Source organism: Orycteropus afer, unplaced genomic scaffold, assembly GCF_000298275.1.
Source record: "Orycteropus afer afer isolate SDZICR_OR568_19922 unplaced genomic scaffold, OryAfe1.0 scaffold00162, whole genome shotgun sequence".
NCBI lineage: Eukaryota > Metazoa > Chordata > Mammalia > Tubulidentata > Orycteropodidae > Orycteropus > Orycteropus afer.
Window position 1 is genome coordinate 1208580 of NW_006921749.1, and position 10358 is coordinate 1218937.

General features: G+C 40.0%; 1 pseudogene; it reads left to right on the forward strand.

The window, feature by feature from the left end:
* Positions 1 to 5467: 5467 nt before the first annotated feature.
* Positions 5468 to 9017, forward strand: LOC122150531 (annotated as a pseudogene).
* Positions 9018 to 10358: the final 1341 nt, after the last annotated feature.

Consider the following 10358-nt stretch of genomic DNA (forward strand, 5'->3'; position numbering starts at 1 on the left):
ATACTGCCTCAAAAACCTAAGGAGGGGTCACTATGAGTTGGATCCGACTCAACAGCAGTGGAGATATAGAGATATAGATATATATATAGATAGATATGTAGATATATATATATAGATATATATATATATAACCAAACCCACTGTCATCCAGTTGATTCCAACTCACAGTGACCCTATGCGTAGAACTGCCCCATAGAGTTTCCAAGGCTATAAATCTTTATGGAAGCAGACTGCCTCACCTTTCTCTCACAGAGCAGCTGGTGGGTTCCAACTGCCAATCTTTTCATTAGCAGATGAATGCCTTAATCACTGCACTGCCAGAGCACCTTTATATGTTTGTTTTGTTTGTTTCCAATGTCACAGAGGTGATATGAGAGTCCTGCTGAGAGTATTAATGGAAAGTGGCTGTGGGGAAAGGTCAGATTGGCCTGGCCATAGGGCAGACCTTCAGAAACAGGATCCCTGTTGAGTGGGAGGAGGGGGTGGGCAAGGGCATAATTAGGAACAAATAAAGCAAAGGTAGATTGTCAACCAAAAGGATAGTGTTGGGAAGGTTAACCAAGGTGAAGTCTCCAATATAGGCTAATAAAGCAAGGACCTTGTTTGCAAAGGACACAAAATGGAGACTTAGACTAAGAACATGGCAAGTGTAACCAAAAAGGAGACCACTTCAGCAATGGACTGACAACAACAGCAAAGCTGACTGGGTTCTGAAATGTCTTGGCTACTGAATTATGACTCCTAAAACCTCTTTCCCCCTTTACTTTCTTCATTTCCCACCCAGTGCATACCACCAACAACAAAACTTTAGGCGGGGCCAAAGAGGCTTTCTACAATTGAAGGACTAGGCTGGCTAAGAATAAGGTATGTTGATGCCTTTAAACAAAGTTTCTCTCTGTAACTGAACTCTTTTCTCCTTGCCTGTTTTGGATTAGAGCAAAAGAAGCAAAATCATTCTTAAAAATATAATTTCAACTGTATAAATCTTAACAAATTTTAAAATTCACAGAATAAAAGTTTTCTAATGATCATAGCCATGAATTATATTTTCACCAAGTCTTCAGATTTGTCCTTAATTAACCTGATATTTTTATCATCTTATAAGTATCTTTTATGTCATACTCTTCTCCTATTTATTGCCCTTTTCATCTCCAAAAGTTCTTAAAGCTCCTGGAGTTTAAATGTGCTGACCTACAGCTCCCTACCAAGACATTAGTACTAATGGCCCATTTGAAGAGGTTGCTGTATTAAGACCTCAGTACTTGACACTTAAATCACACTTACTTTATTTAAGGATCCCTCATCATTTTGTCTCAGGCAGTGGATGCTGAGAAGGAAAAAAATTCAAGGTATATGCATTCTAACTTTTTAATATTTTTTTTGAATTTAGTACAAATGGCACATCATATACAACTCACTATTTAGAAACACACACATACACCACAGAGTGAAGTTGATACAAGTTGGTTGAATTAAGTGTTTTGAGTTTATTCACTCATAGAGATTTATTAAGCACACCCTAAAAATGTTTTATTGCAATTCAGTCATTTTCAAAAGTGTGGGGATAGCATCCTATTTCCTCATAGGGATGTCTAAAATCTCTAAGACCTACTAAAAGGCAAAATGCTATCATTATCCTATGTTTAAATTACAATCAAGACATTCATTTCAGTATCTTTCCTTTCATACAGCAGTATAAATCCCCAGGAAGCATATTATATAATGGTAGAGGATCCAGAGGAAGTGAAAAGCTTCCAAAATATAAAATTCCAATTTTACAATAATAAAAATTAGAATTCTGAGAATAAACCTAATGTTAGTTGGTGTGGTAAGCAGAAAATATCCCCATAAAGATGTTTACATACAAATCCCTGGAACTTGTGAATATGTTAGGTTAAGTGTTGTTGTTATGTGCCATCGAGTCGGACCTGACTCATAATGACCCCTCCTTGGGTTTCCGAGGGGGTATCACTATGGAAGTAGATTGCCCAACCTTCCTTCCAAGGAGTGGCTGGTGAGTTTGAACCACCAGCCTTCTGGTTAGCAGTCAAGAGCCTTAGGCACTATGCTACCAGAGCTCCCTATTAGGTTATGTGGAAAAGGGAATTTAGGTTGCTAATAAACTGACTGTAAAATAGAAAAAATGATCATAGATTATCCAGGTGGACCCAATTAATCACAAGCATTTCTAAAACAGGAAGAGGGACACAGAAGAAAGAGAAGCACAGAGATGGCAACATGAGCAAGGGCTCGGCCTAACGATGCTGACTTTGAAGACAGAAGGGAACCATGAGCCAAGGAAAGCAGGCAACCTCTAGAAGCTAGCAAAGTCAAGAAATGGATTTTGCCCTACATCCTTCAGCAGGATCCCAGCCTTGTCTCCTTGCCAACAACCATTTCAGACTTTTACCCTCCAGAACTGCGAGATATACATTTGTCTTATTTCATGCCATTAAGTTTGTGGTAACTTGCTATAGCAGCTATGGAAAACTACTAGTTTCTGGAAGATAGAGTAGAAAAGTCAGAATCTCTATTTCCTAACACTTACTTTGGAAACTGATTTATCTCACATACAGCTGAGGAGTTGAGGTTTTTCTTGAGTTTTCTCTGGCCTGGTTCTCCTGTCAGTTTCATTCTTGTTCCTCTCCTTCAAAAGAAAATTCGGGGGAGAGTAGAGCTGGGTCAAGGGATTGAAGTCTGAAGCCTAACTTCTTAATTTGTAAATGAGGAGACTAGATCAGATCATCTTAGAAGAAAACCAGTCTTTCTGAAGTACTCTAATTACATCAATGAAAAAGTATTGATCACATAACTCAACTACATTTTCTACTTCAATAATTTTAAAAGTCTCAAAATTTAAAATTGATATGTTGCTTGGCTCTAAAGAGTAAGAGTTTTGGATAATTTGCCCTATTTCACACTGTTCTAAAGACCTATATTTTCTATATTAGAAAACAGTTTCTGAACTTGATTGTAATTCCTCAAACTTGGGGTTAAATTATAACCTAAGAGAATCTAGGTAGTGGACATATGGGTCTTCATTGAAAAATTCTTTGAACTTTGTATATTTGAAATTTTCACAATAAAATGTTGGGAAAAAATTAACAGTAAAAGTTACTGTAGTTTATGTGTGTGATAGTTAAGGTTATGTGTCAAGTTGGCTGGGCCACGATTCTCAGTGGTTTAACAGTTATGATGTAGTCATTCCTCACAATGAGAGCTGATATAATATAATCAACTCCATTTGAAAGGGATTTTTCTCAGGAGTGTGACCTGCTAATATATGCAGATATCTTGGCAAAGAACTCTGGCTTTTTGCTCAAGATTCTGCATCTGTTCATCATCATCTGGACTTGAACGAGTGTGCTGTATTGCCTGACAGTCCTGGGATTGTTGCTTTCACAGCCTGTGAGTCAACAGCCTGCCATGTTACCTGCCAATCTTGAATTTGTCAGCTTCTGAAGCCAGTAGCCTAGTACAGCCTGCTGTGTTGCCTGCCAATCTTGGGTTCATCAGCCCCTGCAGCTGTGTCACTCTGGAGAAGTCTCCAGCTTGATGTTTGAGCCACAGACTTGGGATTTGCCAGCCTCTACAACTCCATGAGCCACTTTCCATTTCCTTATGATAAACTTCTCTCTTTTTCATATATATATGTGCTTCAGTGGTTTTGTTTCTCTGGAGAACTCAGCCTAAGACATTTGGTACCAAGAGCGGTTCTAGGATGAATTTTCAAAATTGGTTCTCAAGTTTGGTTAGCCATAAGTGTGCTAATGACTCCAACTCCATTAGTTAAGAAAGTGTTACTAATCCATAGCATGAGGTGGCAATATTAATACACAAAATAGCACCACCAATTGATCAAGTATTATTGAGAAGCGAAGCTATGGGTAATCACATGTTTGATACTTCTCTGCAATTTAGTCAGAGTAAGAAGCATAAGGAACCTGGATGGTTGGTCTTACTTACACCAGACACGCTGGTGAAAGAACAAGATGAGCTCAGGGCTTCAGAGTCACATTTCAAGTGCCACATAAAAGACCACAATGTCTCCACTTGTGCCCTGAAAGAAAGCTGGATTCCTTGTGGTAACAGAGCTGATACTGCTGAAAAACAAATCCAGAGTCTTATCATAACAATGTCTGAACAACAATGCCAATTGAAATGCCAACCTCGAATGTGTCTGAAGTTAAAGTAAGGGCATTGATTGGAAAGAAATAGGATCCTGAAATTTGGAATGGGAATATATAGGCAGATAATCAAGAAGCTGGGACATTGAGCCCCTAAATTTTGTTGAATCACGTCTGCCAGCAAATCAGCCTTCTAATCCTCATCTCATGAGACTAACCTACCTGTGCCTGCTGAATCATTGTTTGAGATATCACCTGGGGTGGCACCTGGGGCATTATTTGTTGCATTGCTGGGTCAGACACCTTTCAAGACATTCTTGAATGTTCCCAAGAACCACCCCCACAATCCAATGTTGCCTCTAGACCTATGACTAGACTTAAATTCCAGCAAGCCCCAAAATGTAAAGGAAAAAGTGTGACCCAGGAAAAGGTACACTACACTCCCAAAGAACTGCTTGTTTTTTCTAATATGTACAAAAAGAAACCTGTAGAATATGTGTGGGGATGGCTATAAAGGGTATGAGGATAATGGTGAATAGAACATAAAGTTTGATCTATCTGAGTTTATTGATTTGGGCCCACTAAGCACAGATTCTTCATTGAGTGTTTACGCTCCAGAGGGTAGGAAAGGATCTAAAAGTTTATTTAGTTGGTTTACCGAAGTATGGATCATGTGGTAGCATACACTAAATCAAGTTGAAATACCAGACCCTGGTATACTGGACAAGAAGATATCCAAAGGCTTAAGGAAATAGGTGTGTTAAAATGCATTTATCAAATTAGACCCACAGACCTGTGCACACATGTAGTGCCCAGAGGACACACCTTTTTACACAATGGTGAAGAACATATTTGTGAAGGGAGCCCCAGCATCCTTGAAAATCACTGTGATTGCTATTTAATATAAGTCAGACATGACAGTGGAAAGTGCCCTAATTGAATTAAGACGCCTAACTCCCATGGGGCTGATTGGATTCCATGGAAGTAGGTGCCAAGTGACAGCAATTAATCAACAAAACCAAGGTGGACATAGTTTCTGTAATGGACAAGAGTTAAAGCATTAATCAGAATAGTCTAACTTATAAAGACTCATGGCATTGGCTACTTAGACATAATGTCCCTAGGAATGAAATAGATGGGAAATCTATTAAATATGTATGTGATCTGACCAGGCAGATGAATTCTAGGTCAAGTGAACAGCAGTCTAACTCGAATCACCAGAATACAAAATCATGGCCCCTCAATCAATTCACAGACTTAAGCCAGTTACAGACCCACAACCTCTTGAATGAAGGGGAGATTGAGTCTCCTTGAAGAAGGACCCCACTACACTGATAAAAATTTATATTGTTAATCTTTCTCCCAGCCTTCATCAAATGGATCTACAGCTTTTTACAAGAGTGACTATTTATTGGGGAAAAGGAAATAATATATTTTTGGGGGAATATTGAACACTAGCTCTGAATTGACACTAATTCCAGGAGAACCAAAATGCCACTGTGGCCCAATAATCAGAGTGGAGGCATAGAAAGATCAAGTTATTGATGAATCTTAGCTCAGATCCATCTCACAGTGGGCCCAGTGGCTTCCCAAACCCATTGGTACTGATTTTCCCAGTTCCAGAATGCATAATTGGAATAGACATACTCAGAATCCACACCTTGGATCCCTAACATGTAGAGTAAGGATTTCTGTTGTAGGAAAAGCCACATGGAAGCCAATAGAACTGCCCTTACCTAAGAAAATAGCAAACCAAATGCAATATTGTATTCCTGGAGGGATTGCAGTGATTTGTGCCACCATCAAGGACTTGAAGAATGCAGGGGTGATGATTCCCACTACATCCTATTTGGCCTGTGCAACAAACAGATGGATCCTGAAGAATAACAATGGATTATCATAAACTTAACAAGGTGGTGACTCCAATTGCAACTGCTGTTGCAGATGTGGTTTCATTGAACAAATAAATACATCTCCTTGTACTTGATATGCACCTATTGATCTGGCCAATGCCTTTTTCTAAATTCTGGTTTTGAAGGGTTATCAGAAGCAGTTTGTCTTCAGCTGGCAAAGCCAGCAGTACTCTTTGACCATCCTACCTTAGAAGTATCAGCTCTCCAGCAATATCATAAATTAGTCCACAGGGACTTTGATTGCTTTTCTCTTCACAAGATAGAACACTGGTCCATTACATTGATGACATTATGTTGATTGGACCTAGTTAAGGAAGAAGTATCAATGGTATATGTGCTAGAGGGTGAAAAATTAATGTGACAAAAATTCAGGCACGTTCCACCTCAAGTGAAATTTCTAGGAGTCCAGTGGTGTTAGGCATGTTGAGATATTCCTACTAAAGTGAAGAATAAGTTATTGCATCTGACCTTTTCCACAACTAAAAAGAAGAGGTAATGTCTCATAGGCCTCTTTGGATTCTGGAGGCAACACATCCCTCATCTGGGTATGCTACTCTAGCCTATTTATCAAATGACTCAAAAAAGCTGCTAGTTTTGAGTGAGAGCTCTGGTATAATAGTGCCTAAGACACTTAACTGCAAACCAGAAGGCTGACAGTTCAAACCCACCAGCCACTCTTCGTAAGGAAGGTTGGGCAATCTACTTCCATACTAATACCACCTCAGAAACCAAAGGAGGGGTAGCTATGAGTCAGGTCCAACTCGACAGCACATAACAAAAACAAGAACAATTTTGAGTGGGGACCAGAAAAAGAGAAGGCCCTGCAATAGGTTCAAGCTGCCATTCAAGCTACTCTACCACATGGGCCATATGATCTAACTGATCTAAAGGTGTTTCAAGTGTTGATGACAGATAGAGATGCTGTTTGGAGTCTTTTGTAGGCCCCTATTTGTAAATCACAGAACAGACCCCTAGGATTTTGGACCAAAGCCCTGCCATTCTCAGCAAAGTAACTACTCTCCTTTGGAGAAACAGCTTTTGGCTTGTTACTGGGCCTTAGTAGAGATTGTGTGCCTGTGGGCCACAATTCACCCCATAGTCTGAGCTGCCTATCACAAACTGGGTGTTGTCTGGCCTACAGAGTCACAAAGTTGAATTTACACAGAACCATTCTGTCATTAAATGGAAGTGGTATATAAGAGATCATGCTCAAGCAGGACCTAAAAGCACAAGTAAATTATAAGAAGTGGCCCAAATACCCATGATCTCCACTCCAGTCATATTACCTTCCCTCTTTCAGTCTGCACCTATGGCATGGGGAGTTACTTACGATCAGGTGACTAAGGAAGAGAAAATGTGTGTCTAGTTTACAGATGGTTCTGAGCAATATGCAGACACAATTCAAAAGTGGACAGCAGCAGCATTGTAGCCCCTTTCTGGGATCTCCCTGAAGGACAGTGGTGAAGGGAAATCCTCCCAATGTGCAGAACTACAAGCAGTGCATATGTTTGTACATTTTATTTGGATGGAGAAATGGCCAGGTGTGCTGGCCTTTTTCTAAATTCTTGTACACTGATTCGTGGTCTGTAGCCAATGGTTTGGCTGGATGGTCAGGGACTTAGAAGGAACATGATTGGAATATTGGTGACAAAGAGGTATGGGGAAGAAATATGTGGATAGACCTCTCTCAATAGGCCAAAGAAGTGAAGATATTTGTGTCTCATGAGAATTCTTACCAAAGCATGACCTCAGCAGAGGAGGATTTTTAACAATCTAATGGATAGGATGATGTGTTCTGTGAAAATCCATTATCCTATTTCCCAAGCCACCCCGATCATGAACAAAGTGGCCATGTTGACAAGGATGGAGGTTATGCATAGGCTCTGCAACATGGACTTCCACTCACCAAGGCCAGCTTGGCTATAGTCACTGCTGAGTGCCCAATTTACCAGTAGTAGAGACCAACACTGAGTCCTTGGGGCAATCAGGCAGCAACCTAGTGACAGGTTGATTCCATTGGACCACTTCCATCATGGAAAGGGCAGTGTTTTGTTTTTACTGGAATAGACACTTACTCTGGATACAGATTTGCCTTCCCCAATGCTTTTGCCAAAACCACAATCCACAGACTTACAGAAAGCCTTGTCCACCATCATGGCATGGCACACAGCATTGCCTCAGATCAAGGTACTCACTTCACAACAAATGAGGAATTCACTGGTCTTACCATGTTCTCCACCATCCTGAAGCTACTAGCTTTATAGAATAATGGAAAGACCTCTTGAAGACAAAATTATGGTGCCAGCTATGTGACAATACTTTGCAGGATTAGGGAAATGTTTTCTAGGAAGTTGTATATGCTCTAAACCAGAGTCCAATACATGATGCTGCTTCCCTAATAACCAGGATTCACAGGTCTCGGAACCAAGGGACGGAAATTGGAGTGTCGTCACTCATTGTTACCCTTAGTGACCCACTCATAAAGTTTTTCCTGTGACCCACTCATAAAGTTGTCCCTGTGACTCTATGCTTTGCATATCTAGAGCATATGCTCTGCAGGTCTAGAGCAATGACTCCATTAAACCAGAACTTAAGAATGCCACCTGGCCATTTTGGACTTCTCATGCCTTGGGATCAACAGGCAAAAAAGGGTGTTACTGTATTGTCTGGTGTCATTGATCCTGATTACCAAGGAGAAATTGACATGATATTACACGATGAAGATAAAGAAGAGTATGTCTGGCATACAGGAGATTCCTTAGGATGTCTCTTAGTACTACCACACACTGTGATTGAAGTCAATGGAAACCTACAGCAATCCAACTCTGATATAACTACTGATGGCTCAGACCCTGCAGGAATGAAGGTTTGGGTCACCCCACCAGGCAAAGAACCACAAGCAACTAAGGTGCTTCCTGAGGGCAAAGGGAATATGGAATGAGTGGTGAAAAAAGGTAGTTCTAAGTACCAGCTATGACCATGTGACAAGTGGCCGAAATGAGGACTCTGATTGTTGTATTTCTTCACTGTATGTGTGCAACAATTATTTTTGTTTTCTTCAGCTGTAAAATATAAAATATAAACAGGGCTAATGAGTTTTTGTTTGTACATATGTTAGTTATATCATGTTAGGTGTAAGTATGACTTTATAATTGTCTTTATGTATGGTTATTTATGTATGACTATGTATAGTTTAAGGAGATGTATGCAGGTGCCAAGCTGACAATGGGTGGACTATGATAGTTAAGGTTGTGTGTCAAGTTAGCTGGGCCACAATTCTCAATAGTTTAGCAGTTATGATGTAGTCATTCCCCATGAGAGAGCTGATATAATGTAATCACCACCATGAAGAGAACTGCTATGAGCAGCAAATCAGTTGAAAGGGAGTTTCCTCAGGAGTGTGGCCTGCTTCCAATATAATAGACATCCTGGCAAAAATCTCTGGCTTTTTGCTTAAGATTCTGCTTCTGTTCATTGTCCTCTGGACTTGAACCAGTAGCCTGCCATATTGCTTGATGATATTGGGATTGTTGCCTTTACAGCCTTGAATCAACAGCCTGCCATTTTACCTGCCAACCTTGGATTTGTCAGCCCCTGCAGCTGTGTGACTCAGGAGAAGCCTCCAGTTTGATGTTTGAGCCACATACTTGGGACTTGCCAGCCTCTACAATTGTGTGAGCCATTTCCTTGAGATAAATCTCTCTCAATCTTTCTCTCTATCTATACATATGAATATGCATATACATATATATATCCATATCCATATACATATATGTATATCTAGCTTCACTGGTTTTGATTCTCTGGTGAACTCTGCCTAAAATAGTGTGGTTTTCTACATATGAAACGATGGAGGAATTAAAACAGCTGCCAAGGTACAAAAGAAGAGGCTGAAGTTGTGGGTCAATGTGAAACTCAGAGGGATAGGATTGTTTTGCTAGCAATCATATGCCAGGGAGTGGAATAACTTCCTGTGGATGAAGCACTGGTCTCTAGCTGTCTCTTACATGATTTTGCTTCTGCAATTTCCCAATACACAACCTTAACTACTGTATTTGTTGAAGAATGAACAAATAAATGAATGGATGAATATGCTGACTTCTTGCTGCTCCTCTGCATTTACCCCACTCTGAATACAATCTTGTTGGAAAGAGTGAAAATACAGTGGCTGCTAATGGCCCTATACACAACTGATTTGCCTTCCTCTGTCCATGTTTTACCTATCATGTAGAGACAATAAAGTTGCCTTTTAAAAAAGCTTAATATGTCTCTTAAACAAGCATCATTCTTATATTAGAGACATGACATAAAAAGAATA